Source organism: Lathamus discolor, chromosome 4, assembly GCF_037157495.1.
Source record: "Lathamus discolor isolate bLatDis1 chromosome 4, bLatDis1.hap1, whole genome shotgun sequence".
Classification (NCBI taxonomy): Eukaryota; Metazoa; Chordata; class Aves; order Psittaciformes; family Psittacidae; genus Lathamus; species Lathamus discolor.
The window spans coordinates 22,260,679-22,277,993 of NC_088887.1; the positions used below are offsets into that span (position 1 = coordinate 22,260,679).

Below are 17,315 nucleotides of genomic sequence, written 5' to 3' on the forward strand. Positions count from 1 at the left end.
CCACTTTACATAAACTGAAGTCTATGCTTTCAACCGCATCAGTACAACTCAGGGTGCAAAACAGTGTTTCACTGGAAAGTGACTGCAGGAAGAGGAAAACGCTATTTCAGCAGAAAGCCCTTGTCTTTCCCTGGTACTGAGGGACAAAAGAGCCACATTTGCAAATTTTGAGTTATAGCCCTGTGATGCTTATGCCAAGAGATGAGCCATAAAACCTTCTTCCTAGAAGTATAGTGGGTGCATACACTGTGTATAGACCCATCATGGAGACAGACAGAAACAGCCCTGACTTTCTCCCAGTCTGTTTCTGTTTGCTTTCCCCCATGAACTGTTGTGGAAGCTGTTCAGATGAAAGCCTCCTGTTTTCTGGATGTTGTTCAGCTTGTTTCTTAACACTTATAAGGTTGTTGCCATGCTGTATTTATGCTTCTCATGACATTTTCTTACAGTTCCTCTCACAGAAGCTTTTTACAGAAGAGGAACTGATATTCAGGCCATGGGGATGACTTGGCTAAAGTCACTTGGGAAGTCCGTAGTAGAACAGACGGTCTACCAAATCCCTGCTCCCTGCCTAACCACAAAGACAGTGTCTCTGCTACACTTTCTTCCTTGCTTCATTTTTGCTTTACATTTTAATCTGCGTCTGTCTTTCATGTCCACTCTCTTCTTGCCAGCTGAACCTCATGGTTTGGATACCCGCCTACAAGCTTCTGCCCTTGATTTCTCATGGTTCTCTGTTTGCTGCATCCACCATTCTCATGGCTGTAGATCACCACAGCAACAGCACAGGGCAGTTATGATGAACATAAAATAAATGAGTTGTGACTCCAGCTGAGGCAATATGCATGCACAAATGAGAAACATGCATGTACAAATGTGCTGGCAGCCCAGAAAGCCAACAGTATCCTGGGCTGCATCCAAAGGAGCGTGACCATCAGGTCGAGGGAGGCGATTCTCCCTCTATCTCTGCTCTCATGAAACCCCACCTGTAGTACCATGTTCAGCTCTGTGGCCCCCAGTACAAGAGGGATGTGGACATGTTGGAACAAGTCCAGAGGAGGGACACAAAGATGATCAAAGAGCTAGAGCACCTTTCCTATGAAGACAGGCTGAGAGAGTTTGGGTTGTTCAGTCTGGAGAAGAGAAGGATCTGGGGAGACCTTAGAGCAGCTTCCAGTGCCTAAAGAGGGGGTACAAGAAATCTGAAGAGGGACTTTTTACAAGGGCATGTAGTGATGGAACAAGGAGGAATGGCTTTAAACTGACAGAGTGGAGGTTTAGATTAGGCATTTGGAAGAAATTCTTTACTGTGAGGAGGATGAGACAGTGTAACAAATGGCCCAGAGAAGCTGTGGTTGCCCCATCCCTGGGAGAGTTCAAGGCCAGATTGGATGAGGCTTTGAGCAACCTGGTCTAGTGGAAGGTATCCCTGCCGTGGCACAGGAGTTGAAACTAGATGATCTTTAAGACCCCTTCCAACCCAAGACATTTTATGATTGTATGATTCTGATTCTATGAAGAGAGCCCTGGACAGGTGTTTTGTTTTATACAGTGGATAGAAGCTAATATGACAGACTTGCCAGGTCTTGCTCATCAAGGGTGAACTTCATGCAGTTAATTCCCACTTGTGCTCCTCTCAATAGGCAGCTTTTGCTCAGTGTTTTCTCTGCAACACTGCAGCCTCTGTCTCCTCTGTGCTCTCTTTCCTATGTCAGGTACAGCTGGTGAATGTAATTTGTGGACCATCTGAGGGGACAGGGGTGCCACAGAGCTGGACACAAACCTCCAGTGTTGTCATGTGAGTCAGTGGGCCACATGGAACTCCCATCAGTATAATGCATGGAAAACAAAAAGAGTTGACAAAGAAAGCAAAGGCAGTGGATACTGCAGTTGCTATGCAGGACTGTTGAAGTGATCTGAAATGACTATTCTGGAGGGATCTAGAATCATAGAATCATAGAATCATTGAATAGTTAGGGTTGGAAAGGACCTTAAGATCATCTAGTTCCAACCCCCCTGCCATGGGCAAGGACACCTCCCACTAAACCATGTCACCCAAGGCTCTGTCCAACCTGGCCTTGAACACTGCCAGGGATGGAGCATTCACAGCTTCCTTGGGCAACCCATTCCAGTGCCTCACCACACACAGTAAAGAACTTCTTCCTTGTATCCAATCTAAACTTCCCCTGTTTAAGTTTTAACCCGTTACCCCTTGTCCTGTCACTACAGTCCCTAATGAAGAGTCCCTCCCCAGCATCCTTATAAGTCCCCTTCCGGTACTGGAAGGCTGCTATGAGGTCCCCACGCAGCCTTCTCTTCTCCAGGCTGAGCAGCCCCAACTTTCTCAGCCTGTCTTCATACGGGAGGTGCTCCAGTCCCCTGATCATCCTCGTGGCCCTCCTCTGGACTTGTTCCAGCAGTTCCATGTCCTTTTTATGTTGAGGACACCAGAACTGCACACAATACTCCAGGTGAGGTCTCACAAGAGCAGAGCAGAGGGGCAGGATCACCTCCTTCGACCTGCTGGTGACGCTCCTTTTGATGCAGCCCAGGATACGGTTGGCTTTCTGGGCTGCGAGCACACACTGAAGCCGGCTCATGTTCATTTTCTCATCGACCAGCACCCCCAAGTCCTTCTCCACAGGGCCACTCTGAATCTCTTCTCTGCCCAACCTGTAGCTGTGCCTGGGATTGCTCCGACCCAGGTGTAGGACCTTGCACTTGTCGTGGTTGAACTTCATGAGGTTGGCATCAGCCCACCTCACAAGCGTGTCAAGGTCCCTCTGGATGGCATCCCTTCCCTCCAGCGTATCAACCGAACCACACAGCTTGGTGTCATCGGCAAACTTGCTGAGGGCGCACTCAATCCCACTGTCCATGTCAGCGATGAAGATGTTAAACAAGACCGGTCTCAACACCGATCCCTGAGGGACACCACTCATTACTGGTCTCCAGCTGGACATTGAGCCGTTGACCACAACTCTTTGTGTGCAGCCATCCAGCCAGTTCTTTATCCACTGAGTGGTCCACCTATCAAATTGCTGTCTCTCCAATTTAGAGAGAAGGATGTGGTGTGGGACAGTGTAGAACACTTTGCACAAATCCAGGTAGATGACATCAACTGCTCTACCCCTGTCCATCAGTTCTGTAGCCCCATCATAGAAGGCCACCAAATTGGTCAGGCAGGATTTCCCCTTAGTGAAGCCATGCTGGCTGTCACCAAGCACCTTGCTGTTTTTCATGTGCCTTAGCATGCCTTCCAGGAGATTCTGCTCCAAGATTTTACCAGGCACAGAGGTGAGACTGACTGCTCTGTAATTCGCCGGGTCTTCCATTTTCCCCTTCTTAAAACTGGGGGTTGTGTTACCCTTTTTCCAGTCTTCAAAGGAGTAATGCAAGGGAACTCGCACGTGTGTATCCTTCAATAGGCAGAGTGAGTTGCAGCTCATCTCTAGATGTTTTTTGATTGGAAAAAACAGCGAATTATATATTATTCATACTGTACTGTATTTATTCTGTTTCCAGGAACAAAGTTTATGTGCAGTGTTGAACAGGTTTTTCAATGCCACTGCAGTCCTTCGGGTGAATAGGCTTGTGTGAGCCAGGTGTTTTGAGTAGGGAGATTTGCTCTGAAATATCAGAGCTTTTATGTGTTTAAGTTATGATGAGAATGGAGATCTTTCTCATCATACATGTGTCTTTCCAAGCAGAGAATCTCAAAAGTAATTGTGATGAACATGATATCTGACTATACAGCCAGTTACAGATTATTGCCTGTTACAATCTCATGGATGTCATTTTTGGTGCAATTTCAGCAATTGTTTACAAGAGAAATTACTTATGAGTAAATGTGATTTGTGTCATAAGTGTCAAGAAATTATTAATCTTAATGAAACAGATTTTCAGATGAATCAAGTTAACATTTGTCTCAGAGAAAATTGTGCAGGCAAGGTGACATAAGCTAATATTTCACCCAGCTAATCCTCACCCTGCAGAAAGCTTAAAATGGATCCAAAGAGAATGTTATTAAAATGAACTTAGGGTTTGTGCTACCTGTGCTGCCCATATATGTCCCTTGGAGACTGCTATAGGGGCCTGAGATTTAAGTGCATTCTGCTATATCTGCTCCTATATAGCAAGAGGAGCAAGAGACAAAGCTGGGAGTCTCACATGAGTGCTTATGAAATTATTGTCCAAAGACCATAGGCACTTGATAAGACATTAAAGGTTTTCTACAAAATACTGTAAAAGTACACACTGAAAGAAAATACACACCTACATTCCCACTTGCAAGCAACAACAGGAAGGAGAGGGAGAAAGAAAATGTTGTTTAATTTACATAAACAGAAGGAGAAAAAAATAAATGCATATACAAAATTTTAGTCTAGCTTTTAGCTGATTATAAAGGAAAACCAGTGATCTGTGTCATTTTGCTGTTTGCTAAAGAAACACTGCTACACCGTGCCTTAGCACAATCCTTTTGAGCTTTCTGCCTCCTTCTGAGAGTACCACAGACTCTCTGACAAATCTGGGGTTGCAGATCTGTCCCACTCTCTTTCTTTTCTCTCCATCCCCTCTCCCAGCTAAGGAGCTCATAAACTGTGGTAAAGACATGAAGGACCCAGATCTTGGTATCTCCACTACCAAACCTCAATATTATCCCGTGGAGAGTTATCACTTTCTTTATTTGCAAGAAAATTAGAGGGAAGCCCACTTCATACATCAGCTGCTTCTTTGCAAAGCTTCTTGCAAAGCTTTTAGCTTTGTTCAGGAGGATTCTTCTTTCTCTCCATTAGCCAAATATCTAGTGTGGGCTTACCCCTTCTATCTGAGGCATCATATCCTGATAATTACAAGAAATGCTAACCCTGTGGTCCAGTGGTTGAAAGCGGTGATCCCATGATCATAGAATCATCATAGAATCAACTAGGTTGGAAAATACCTTTAAGATCATCAAGTCCAACCATTAGCCCAGCACCGCCAAGATCACCACTAAACTGTACCACTCATGTGATCCTCTCTTGCCTGCATGTGTATTCCTGCTTGTCCTCTTTCATCGGGCTGCCTAACTGTCACATCCCCTTCTCCACTGGTAATTTGCAGCTGCCGGTTTCCTGCTACCCTTTCTCTGACCTCTGGTTAAAGTAGCTGTGAGAGTTCATTGGCTCTGGGGACTGTCATTGCAGGCTTTGATGAGTATGTGGTGATGTGGCTATGCATTACCTTACAATATGGGAACACAGCATAAAAAAGAGGAAGGGAGCAAGTGGTAAACTAAACTCCAGCAAAGGCTGCATCTGCTGGAAGACCCAGTAGCAGGTAGCTGCAACATCAGTATGCGTTTGTCTGTACAGGTCCTCTGTCATGCTTTCCTATGCTGCTTTCCGCCAGGTGGGAGAATCTACAAAGGTAAAAGCTAATCTCAGTGGGGAGACCCCATGATTTCTCTCTGTCAATTACAAAACCTACCCAGCTCATCTGTCACAAACTTTGTTGCTTGTAGCTTTGATCGGAATTACTGGTCTGTTCTTAAAACTGGGGGCAGATATTAGTAAGACAGTAGTAATGCCTTTACTCCTCTTCCCCTGTAGGAAGGAAAAGTGGTTATGAAGTTGGAGATCCAACTGGCCAAGGCCAGAAGATGAGTGAGGCTCCCTCTTGAGCAGCTCTGTGGCTGCTTTTGCTCTCCCACTGCTGGCCACACTTTCTTACACAGGCCAGGATGCTACTGGCACACTGCTGGCTCATATTCATTCAGTTGTAGACTAGCATCCCCAGGCCCTGCTTTTCTGATGAGCAGCTTTCCAGCCACTCTTCCGCAAGTCTATAGTTCCTGCTATTGCTTCTGCTGCACAGCCTCTGCCTGGGACCTGGTAAAAGTGTAAAGCAAAACTTCTGTTTCAGTAGAAGTTTGGATCATAAAACTTGGTCTTGGTCTTGTGCCTGTCCTCATGCATAAAAAATCTTCATTTCAAGATATTTAAGAAACAGCTCACAAGACCACGGGGAGGAACAGGGGAAGCTGTGCTTGTTCACCTTTTCTGTCTGAACCCAAGAACTCCCAAAAGTTTCAAAGGTTTTGGAGACAGAGAATATGATGTAACTAGAAGTTTGTACTTCATAGCTAACAAAAGTTTTCCTCATAAACAGGTCTAGAAGGCATTGGGGTACATAGAAGTAATGTACATCCAACATGATGAAACTACGAAGAAAAACACTTCCTGCAGGCTTACAAGCACAGCTGATCTCCACAGCCAAAACCAGACTCCAGTGAAGCCTTTTTTTGTCTTGGATTTCAGTGGAGCTGGGATTTTGTCCCCACATCTACTTTTGTCAGCACAACTTTTTTATAATCCTCCATGCTGCTTCTTCGCCAGCATGCAACCCAAGCCATCTATGTCACCAGTGCCTTTTTCCCATTTAAATCCCTGGCCATCTTCTGCAAAGAATCTCTCAATATGAGTGGTTATTTTAAATATCTGTAAGGCCTTCTAGAATCTGCCTGGCTGTGTTATACCAGCTGAAACCAGGTCACTGTGGTTGTTGCAATTCTTCTCCCATATTGGGTACCAATTATTTCTTTACCCCTCCATTCCCTGTATAGTGAGATTCCAGGATTCTGAGGGGAGCCCATCCAGAGGCACTAAAATCAGAAGGATTATGCCTGCCAGAAAGCTCTGACTCACAACTGCCTCTCACGAGTGAGTGCCCTCCGTCCCTTGATGTCCCAGATAATACCCCTACTACTGCACATGCCCATGGAAGTATCCCACAGAGTCATCCCACCCAATTGTTTGCATTCTTCCCAGGATATCTGGCTGGACCACAGCGCTGCAGTGGGCACAAGAAAAGCTGCCCTGAAGGTTGCCTTTAAAGCCGTGAACTGATGACGTTGTCAGCACATAGCGTTCATTCCCAAGTCATGAAGTTTATTCTGGGACCACTTGAGAGCTTCAAAGGTCCATCCCCTTGCCAGGAAAATTTCTGTGCTGTTGAGCTCTCCTTCAGATTCTCTCCACATGCCACAAAGGAAATGTTCAGAAACCTAATCTGAGGGGGATCGAGCTGTGAATTCTCCTTGTCTCTATCGACTTCATGAGGCATGAAATCTGAGGGTGCTGTAGGAATCAGGAGCCTTTCTAATGCACACCAGCTGTGTCATGTGCCTCCAGCCAAGAAGCAAGCTCTCATGTGTCCCAATTACTTCAGACTCTGGTCTTGCTGGTACCCTGCTCACTTAGAAGGATCTTATTGTCTGTACATAGGACTGCTGCTAGGTAAGCAAATAGAAATGACATGTTCTTCCCTTGGGGTAAGAGTAAGAGATGAAGGATGGTCTTGTGACTGAGGCACTGAGCTGTGACTCAGAAAAATAAAGATTTCTGTTCTCATCTCTATTGCTCAATTCTTGAGTGACCTTGACAAGTCACAGTTACTGTTTCAGTTCCCATCTTTGATCCAGGGAAGATAATGCTTGCTTTTTCTTTTGTGTGACCCGTGTCAGTTCTCAAATTTTTGTGCCACAGACTATCCTCAATAGTATGTTTGTGTGTCATCTAGCACATTTAGCCCTTCTGGGTGAGCCTTTAGGTCCTATCATGATACCACTAAATAGGAGCAGGAGTGAAGCCTAGGGCATATGTGGGAATGCACTGATCCTGACAGCTTCTTTCTGGTGCTGTTCTCTTGGTGCATTTTGACTCAGCAAAGACTGTCACAGTCTCTTGAGCATGAACCCTTTGGTCTGAGCTACAAATAACTAACGCAGCCTCAAATGGATAAACACCAGATGCTAAACATTCACTGTCAGATGCTGCATTGTAAGTGAAAGCAGATAGTTAACCTACTTTGGCAAGTAGGACCAACCTACTTTGGATGCCTCATCCAGGATGTAAAGATGTGCTCTCAGTTCTGCTGACACAGACTTGAGGAGATAAGCTAAATCAAGCGACATAACTCCCGTGACAGAGGACTTACGAGCCGTCATTTGGAAGGCCACAGAAATGGCAAATGCCTGAAAGTCTTTGGAAAGGAGGTGATTGCAGCAAACCAATGGCTGCTTTGGAAACTGTATGTAAAATGCCTATAATTGTATAGGGTGATGTGTAACAACTGGAAGCCATTTTCACAAGACAGAAAGCACACAGAAATCAGGTGGCAAACAAAGGAAGAATATGTGCACACGTGGAAGAGACATCTCTTCAGCTGAACATACCTCTTGGCAGGCTCTTTTCTTGGGCCATATAATCCCAAGGTAAATCAACTATTGAGAATTACTTGATGTCACCAGAAATCAACAGGAAGGTAAAGCCCTGTTATAGATGGGTACTAAAACCCCCCTAGTTTAAGGACACGATCCTGTAAGCTCTTGCTTCAGAATCCAAACCTGTCAGTTCTTCTACATCCTAAGCAGAGCAAGAGCTCTAGGTCAGGGTGAATTGTGAGGGGAAAACTGATGGGAGGACAAAAGAGAAGAAAACTGATGGAAAAGGGAATATGGATGAGGAGGTTTGAGAGAACAGGGTGAAGGAATGAAATGGGGGAGTTAGTGTCTGGGAAAGAAAAAGATTAAAGAAAATTGGAAGGAGGTGAAAGGACAGAATATTTTTAGCGGGCATGTGGCGACACATTTGTTGAACCAGGTGTACCCTGAAGCACACACTGAATGATGTGTCTGTGGCCCTTCTGGTAGGCCTTAGAGAGGAATTTCTTATACTTTCCCACCTTTTGATCTGGTTGAGGAGAAGGTTATTACTAAGGCTCAGACCTCTTCTTTAGGATCCCTGAGTATCAGAACAAGCTAAACCCAAACTGTTTTCCCAAACATGCTTATAAAGAGTGACATTTATTCAATGCCTGGAATTCCTTAAGCCCGTCTCTGATTTGAATAATCCCTACAAAGCCATGTGATTTCAGGTGTATCTTGCTGACACCAAAGGCAGGTTTAGGGCATGAGACAGTTTTACAGAGATATCCTAGACCCTGAAGGACAAGATCTTCTTTCATCAGGAAATAGCTTTACAGGCTTTTCCTGTTATTCTTATAGGCCAGGTTGAGACTCAGTGCTGGCTTACATCTGGTATGAAGCTATCTTTGTTTCAGCCTTTTCCCCACACCAGCCAGTCACTGATTCCTCAAGAGCTTGCTACAGCAGTTACCACTGGCTTTCCTTATTTTATTGGAAGTTTCTCAGCACTCAGAGGTTTTGTGTTAGAGTTGTGGGTTTAAACCAGGCTTAGCTCTCTTTATTTAGAATATGTTTTCCTGATGGTTGCTGAGAAGAGATTTAAAATGTGAAAGTTATAGATATTTAGAAACCAGAAAAAAAATTCAAGAATTCCTGATTCTTTTAGTAGAAACTAATAAAAACTATTTTGAAAACAATAGTTTTTACATTAATGTCATCTTTACTTGTTGCTTCATTTGTGCTTTTTAACAGACTGAGTTTTTCAGAGGTTCTGAAAAGGGAAAATTAGATGGTAGCCATTGTAATAAATTTTCTGCAGGCAAGAAATGTGTGATATAAACTGTCAGGTTATTTTCTTCTCAAAAGTTGTTTCCTATGAAAGAGAGTGGCCAGAACAAGCATGAAACTTCACAGAAGTAACTTAGTAATGGAAGTGACGCTGAGGTCTTCTTAGCATTAGGCAAGCCGCATAGATAAGAACTAAATTGTAAAGGTGTCAGAATGGATCCCAGTGGGACTGCACATGTGCTCTGCCATTTCCATCAAGCCACTTCCTGCATTTAAACAAGCCTTAAAACATTGTGCTGTTCTGTGACAGTGTGTCGGAAATGATGCTGCCTAGCCCTGGGAGTCACCTTTGCCTCTGATTCCTGCAGAGTCCCCTGGTAACACATGACAACATTGCATGACACATCCAGACATTTTCCTTGACCTTCCAGACAAGCGGCAGTGCCCAGCCCTGATTCCTTAACTTAATCTTTGACTGTAGTATCAAAACCAATCAGACCCTAAAATTACTTCCTTGACTCAATTAGCAACTTCTGTTTATTGTTGCTTTTACAACATAATTTGTTAATAACCTTTAAGAGCCTTCTCTAACAAAGCACCCCACTGGCTAGTAGAGGCTACACCACGGATAGATAATGGAAACGGAATTGCAGAACAACAATCTGGTATGTAGCTCTGTCCACCATGCCTAATATATCCAGTTTTCAAGTCTCGACAGCATATAGGACCTCTTATGGTCTCATCCCACAGAGTGAGTCCCACCAAGTCCCAGGAGTGGCCAGCCAGTGGCTCCTCACTTGCCTGCAACCTGCCAGCAACTCTGGGCCAGTTCTGCTGTTGATGCTATAGTGCTTGGCCATGAGCCCTGTAGTAAAGTTCTGCTGGCCAGGGGAGTTGCTCAATAGTGGAGGTATGGAGCGGGGGTATTGTGATGCCAGGGCACTCAGTCCAGCAAAGTCTTTCTTATTTTGCTAACAGAATCAGGAAATGTTAGCTGCCCTTGAGGCAAGGGCATATTGCCTGCTGTGTTACTATTTTCCATGTATGTAGGTTCCCAAAGGCTCCTCTTCCACTTCCATCTGGTTCTTGATAAAAACACACCAGCCTCTGAAGGCAAAGCTGATGAAATCTAGTCCTTTCTCTTTCCCTGTATCATGAAGTGTATGATAATATAAGCAGTAGAAAGGACTGTCCAGAACAGCATGGGTGCAAAAATAATCTGTCCTGTGTGTCTGTTTTCCCTGTGACCCTCTCTGGTTCCACAGTATAGTCAAGACAGCAGTCTCTTTTCACTGCTCGTGTAGAGGTCACTGTAGATGGTCAGGCACCACATCAAATGTTCCACATCTAGCGAGAGTCCAAAGCCTGTAGCTCCTATGCAGTCTGCAAAACTAGAAATGAAACCCACTGGGCAGCAAAAATATAGTTGCTCAGCTAGAACACTAGATCCACTAGCAAGGAAGAAATGAAAGATTGTGGAAATTAAGAATATTGATCTTCAAAGTCATGTTCATGTATCAAAACTGTATATATATATGCCATGTGAAATTGTGTGTCCCACAGCACACCATTGCATGTTCACTTGTGTGTAGACATATACATAAACATAGCTATTGTGAAGTGGCATGCAGTTGTGGGAAAAAACAGTCTTGCACTGGGGAATTTAACAACAAATATTGCCAATTAACATAAATGTTTAATTACTGTTTGTGGAATTGAGAAATAAAGAAGTAAAATAAGTGAGTGCTGTGGCCAGTCATGGTGGGAGAAAGTACTAAGAATTTTGACTAAGGTACACCATTTCCAATAGTGACCCTCTAGAAAAAGCATCTTTAAAGAGTCTAGTTTTCTTTAAGGTTTCTCATCCAAGTGCTGACAGGTGTAATTAAACAATAAACAAACAAGACCACAGAAGAGTGGAATAAAAATAGTGACAAAAAAAAAAAATCAAGTCAGTGAGGGGATAATGAAAGAAAACATACGGAGCTCTTTATGTCTAAGAAATTAGCGAAACCAGTCTCCAGGCAGCAAACACCTCCTAAGCTGAGGATCTCTAGAAAGAAAAAACATGATGTAAAAGTGGTTTGCAACTAATTAAACTGGATTTTTTTTTTTTCTCCTTTTAGTGTAAGGTTCTCTCATTGCTCCCAGGAAAGCAGAGAGGATGCTGTCTGTGGTAACTCAAAGCTGCTGGTGTGACTAAGGTAATTAAAGAGGCCCATATGGATTTCAGACCACCCACCCACCCACCCCAACCTTTAGTCAAGTCAAAACTAAGCATTACATTTTTGAAGAGTTGCAGCTATGGGAAAATACGGGCCTCTAGAAAGGTTGTTATTAGACACTGCCAAGATAGTTTTCTGATGAGCATTTCTGTTAAATTGGCAATATAAATAAAACAACAGAGTTGTTTATTATGGTATGTAATGTGAGGTGGAGGCTCTTTGGCTGGTATCCCCCCGAAGGACTTGTCTCTCAGGCATAGGAGATGCAGGAGGCAGGGCATGGTGGCATCTTCTCAGGGTAGTCACTTTTCACACATTTATACCAGTGAGCCAGATTCTCCTCTCTATAATGCAGTAAACCAGGAATAATTCCATAGAAATCACTGGCATAGAGCCAGCATGAGGTCATCAGTGAATGTGAAGTCAAAACCAGATTCTCCCTATAGAGTAGCAAGGAACACGCTGCTCCCAGACAGCTGAGTTTCTACAGGTGAGCAATAAAATCTGTGGCTTAGGACTACAGCTCCTGTGCATTACAGATGGTCCAGTGTGAAATTTTCCATCCTGAGTGATCTAAAAGCCTAATTGCAATTTACATGCAAAATCAGGCTCCTAAGCATTTTGTACCTTCCCTACAGTCAGGAATTCTGCAGCTGTTAGATTTCTTGGTATGCAAGCAATGCTTTATCATACCATCAAAGATGGTACTTCTCTCCCCAAATGTGGCTTGTTGGCTGAAGTCAAAGGATCCAGTGGAGGGTCAACCCAGTGCTCTCCTCAGATCTTGATACAGTGCCCTGTGGGACATTGCAGACCATTTCTGAAGGCAGTTGTGACACCCAATAAAGTGTGGGACTGTTGTATCAAATTCTCATAGCTTCATCTTTCCACCTCTTCTACTGTTTTAGCCTCTAAATGTTCCTGTAAATCTCCACCATTTCTTGTGTCCCTCCTCAGGATGATAATGTTCTTGTTTCCGGTATACAAATGGATCATGCAGCCTGAGGAGACCAGACATTGTTTTCAGGAAAACACCATTGCCCAGTGATTGCCTCTCAAGAAGAAGAGGGTGAGGAAAAGGCCTCTGAGGTGTTGTGTCATTATATCAGGCCGCATCTGTGTTTTTCTGCCTTGGAAGGTCCTGAGGTCCTAGTGCACCTCTGTCCTCATGCTTCTGCTGTGGCAGGTCATCTTTTTACCTTCTGCCCTTATGGCATTCTTCTTTCCATAGCCAGAAATTTTTGGACAGTGTGAGCTCTAAGACATAGTCTACATTATACTGCTGGGTTGGTTCTTTTTTTTTTTTTTTTTTTTCAGGTCCTAGTCTGGCAAAACTAGGTGGGGAGGTCGTGCATTTGAAGGACATATTGATAAGAGAGACTTCTACCAGTAGTCAAAAGGAGAAGTAATTTTTTGATTCCAAAATCTTTTCTGTAACCTTATGGGGAGATACATGGAGGTGTTTTCCTGTATTTGAAATTGCCCAGCTTCAAGTTATCCTTGTGGACCTAGCAGTCAGCTTGTAGCAATAAAGCAGGGAAGACTGCTAAGGTGAGTCCCAGCAGAGAAGTGAAGGAATGTGGCAGTAACTGTTGCTATGGCTGCTGTGGAGAGAGGTGGCTGTGGCTCACGCATCTCCCCCATGGCTAACGAAGAGCTGGTGGGAGCAGATGCTTCCAAGCTCATCCCAGCTCATTTACTGCCCACCTGCTTTCAGCATTTGTCTCAGCTCCTCCTCGACGCTGCGGAAAGGATTACTCAGCAGACAGAGGCAGCAGAAGTGCCATTGCTAGGGCCAGGGTTAAAGGATGGGAGCATATGGGAGCAGTTCTGAGCCACTGGGACTGAATTCACAGACTGTTCCAAAATGACTGATAGAACTGCAAATTACTGTAATTCTCACTCTGCTGAGAGGAGATTTTAGCATCCTCTGCAGGCAGTGAGGTCTTTGAAACCTCAAGTGCTCCAGCTTCTCACAGCAAAGAAAACACAAGTCCATAAGAGGGTCATGGGAGGACACAGGTTTGGCTCTTTTTTACGAAGAAAAGTTATTAGGAGTGGAGCTTTTTATTTCTGTCACTTAACTTGCACATGAGACACTCGGAGATGGATATTAAGACATAGATAATGACTCAGGAACGTCAGGCAGAGCAGAGCAAGCTCTTGAGTGCAAGAGCAGAGGGAGAGAGAGAATAATAGCTGCAGCAAGTACATTTCAAGGTCAGCTTTGTGGAAGAGAAACAAAAGGCTGTAGACTTTGAAGGCCAGTTGCTTCTGGGTGTCAGTTCTGCCTGCTCTTAGGAAGTGGGACTATAGGGAAGGATCCTGTTTATTGTGATAATATTTCAGGACAGCAAGTTTTGGGAAGCTTTCCAACACTGTGACAAGCCAAATCTCAAGAACTGAGATAGATGAATCTCCAAGTGTTGGAAATTAAGGTTTGTCTACACAGAGGAATTGCAGTGGCTTTAAATATCCTGATGGAGTTAAAGCTCTGTGATCTCTCCTCTACTGTGAATGAACATGATATTTGTATAAAGGTGTATGATGCAAACACAACCATTTCTGTATGTGGGGAAACAAAAAAAAAAAAAAAAAAAAAAAAAAAGAAAAAGGAAAAAGAAAAAAGAAAACCAAACCAAAACCAAACTGCCAACTGAAATAGTTGTGCCTGTAGAAAAAAATGTCTTGGAACTACTTACGCAGAGTATGTGGATCCTGGTTTCTGTTACAGCTGCCAGCTCTAAGGGGCTGGAGGAAAATGGCCTGAAAGAAGGATTGTTTCCTATTTTTTCCAGTCTCCCAGCAGCCATGGATATGGAATGTGTTATTGGCAACTAGATATGTAGTAGCTTTGGTAATTCATATGGGAGTGGGTTTCAGGTTGAAAGTTACACACATAAACTTAGCAATTTTCGTTCAAGTTCCCTAGCTTCTCATACAAACATGACATGGTTCTGGATTTTCCCAGAATTTCTGAACTGAAACATCTATGGGGATAGATGGGGTGACTTTCTAGAAGCATATACCTTTCTGTATGCACATATCTGGACTTGGGCTTGCACTCCATTGCAGTGGAGTATCAGCTGATAATGGAGTTTCAGCAGATCCCTACTTTAGCCTGAATTGATTTCATTTGCTTCATCCCAAATATAGTTCAGAAAACTTTATTCTAAGCATCAGTGACAGCATGGGACTTCCTCATGCCATCATCTAAGAGAGCAGGGGAGGATATCTCCTACAAATAGAAGTCACAGAGTTAGCTACCCTGGAAAAGAATAGTGTGCCCCAGGGACTGAGCAGAGGAGACGTTAAAAATCAGATGAGTGACTGGCTGAATACTGCTTTATGATGGGGTAGTGGTCTCGAATTAGGTAAGTTAGCTGGCACAGTCTCTGGTATTCTGAAGGGGAAGCTTTGACTGGCTGGCTGCCAGTTTCCTTGTCTGGTTAACAGATGAACAAAGAGTTTCAGTGTTGCTTCTCCATGGTGTTTCTTCTCCTTTCATAAAACCTACAATTACATGAACTCACCAAGTATTCACTAATTCTGATCTCCCTTAAACCAATATTACTTTAGTGAAGTTGCAACCAGTTTGCTGTAATGCTACTAAATTTATCCAATTCTCTCCTCTAGCCTGTATAACTTAAAAGGATGTTATGTATTCTTCTGTGTGCAGAAAGCAATAGTTGTACATTATTCTAGCTTTATATTGAATAACAAAGATCTGCGTAGCTCAGTAACGTACAGTCAGGGAAAGGAATATAGTTTAACTCTCCCACAGAGAATTCCTGTGTTTGCAGCATCTGTGCCTCAGTTTCTATGCTGTAATGAGACTAGTCCTGCTGCTGTCAAGGGTTTGCAGCTTTCTGAATGACAATAAAGAGCGGCACTCTTGCTTGCACTAATAAAATTGAAGTCCATAAAATAAGCAAGTTATCCTCTGAAATATTTATGTATTCATCCCTATAAAAGCACCTATCCTCTCTACAAAACTACAGTGAAGAAAAATACACTTACTGCAGCTTAGAATGGCTACCAATGGCTTCCTACTAGATTAATATGAATTTCAGTTTACTTTCTTCTTTAGTTCTCTTTACTGCATCTTCCTTCTTTAGAGAGCAGGTCAGCCCTCCTGGAGCATTGAATACCAAACCTCATGATATGCCATACATAAAACCAGAGTCCATTGCAGAAAATGAGTTCCAGTGTCAAACATCTTGCATTGAAATTGAGTATCCAGCGGCCTCTTCTTGCTCAATGTTGTTTTGATGTTTGATGAATTTAAGAGAGTAGAACAGCAGATGTACATAGATCTAAATCTTAATGCATTTCTTGGGCTACTCTGTGTCACAGTGAGTGCTTAATAACTGAATTACGGATGCAAAAGGAAGGAAGATGCAGTAATTTCAGCATTAGTCCAGGATTCAAAACCTGCATTTAGTTTTTAGCTGTTGTGCAATCTTGGTCCCCCCCAATTCCGTGTCTGTAAAATGCTTTTAAAAGCTGTAGCCTTTCTGTTTGGGAAATCTTAGGAAAGCGGATGCATCCACTTGCATTAAGAAAATGTCTAGGTACCATACAGCTGTGTAAGCCAGTAGTGTAAGCATAATGTAAGCGAGGTATTGAACAGTGTATTGAACAAACCACTTTTTCCATATACCCTATTAAAAGCCATGAGTCTTAGCAATGTTGTAGCGTGGTTTTCCCCTTCCATTGATCCCCAGCATTTTAGCAATTTCTGTAGCCTTCTGTAATCCTTTCAGGTTCTTTCCCAAGCCAGAAGGTGACTCAGGTGTGCCTTCTGTGCCTTGCACACAGACACACAGCATCAGGCTGTAGTGAGAAAGTGTTGTGCAGACCAGTGAGGGGCAGGAAACTCCCCCCTGATATCTCTGATCACTGATCTGCTGTAGGAAACCCAAAGTGTAGGCGTTACAGATACGTTTCTCACTTTGAGCTTTTAGGAACCTGATGAAATTGCTGATACCCTCATCTCCTCTGAAGCCTCTTTTCAGCTGAGATAGCAAATAATGCTTTCTTTTCTTGTGAGGGAAGGTAAAAAGGGAAGGCAAAAAGTGGGGAAATAAATAAACTTCTATTTAAAATTTAGTTGGAACTGGTGATGCAGTATATTCAGCTACTTGGTTGCTGCTTTGCAGTTTGTTTCTGCCATCATGTACTAATGTAGTTGAAAAGCTAACTACTGAAGTCTTTGAATGCCTTCTGATTTATTCTTTCCTCTGTTTATATCCAGTATATATTTTCGTAAGTGGGGCTGTCATTACAGTAAAAGTAAGATTTCTGTCCTTTTTCTAGAGACTAAATGTGTAAGAAAATAAAGCCACAAAATATTTATAGTATCACTCGCAGTGTATCTGAGTATACCTAGTGTCTAAAAATACATATTTTAATTAGCGGCCTCTTGGGGGTAAGCCGAGAGCTCCATTTTTACTTGCAAGATACTGGAGGAGGTGGAACTCCATGACAGTTTCAGGGCAATAATGTAGCATGAATTTCAGTAACATAGTTTCTAGCCCAGCAGAGGAATAAGAAAGGTTTGTGACTATGGTGTTCAACATCACAGCATGCTTGAACTGTAATTACAATGTGAC

The 17,315-nt window shown here is 43.2% G+C and overlaps 1 long non-coding RNA gene across 1 annotated transcript in view; it reads left to right on the top strand.

Annotated features, from left to right (window-relative positions):
- Nucleotides 1-11,607: 11,607 nt before the first annotated feature.
- Nucleotides 11,608-17,315, top strand: part of LOC136013170 (uncharacterized) — a 48,563-nt gene continuing 42,855 nt past the window's right edge. Inside the window, exon 1 of the long non-coding RNA XR_010612168.1 lies at nt 11,608-11,679. This is a non-coding gene — a long non-coding RNA (uncharacterized LOC136013170). The remainder of the gene's footprint in view (nt 11,680-17,315) is intronic.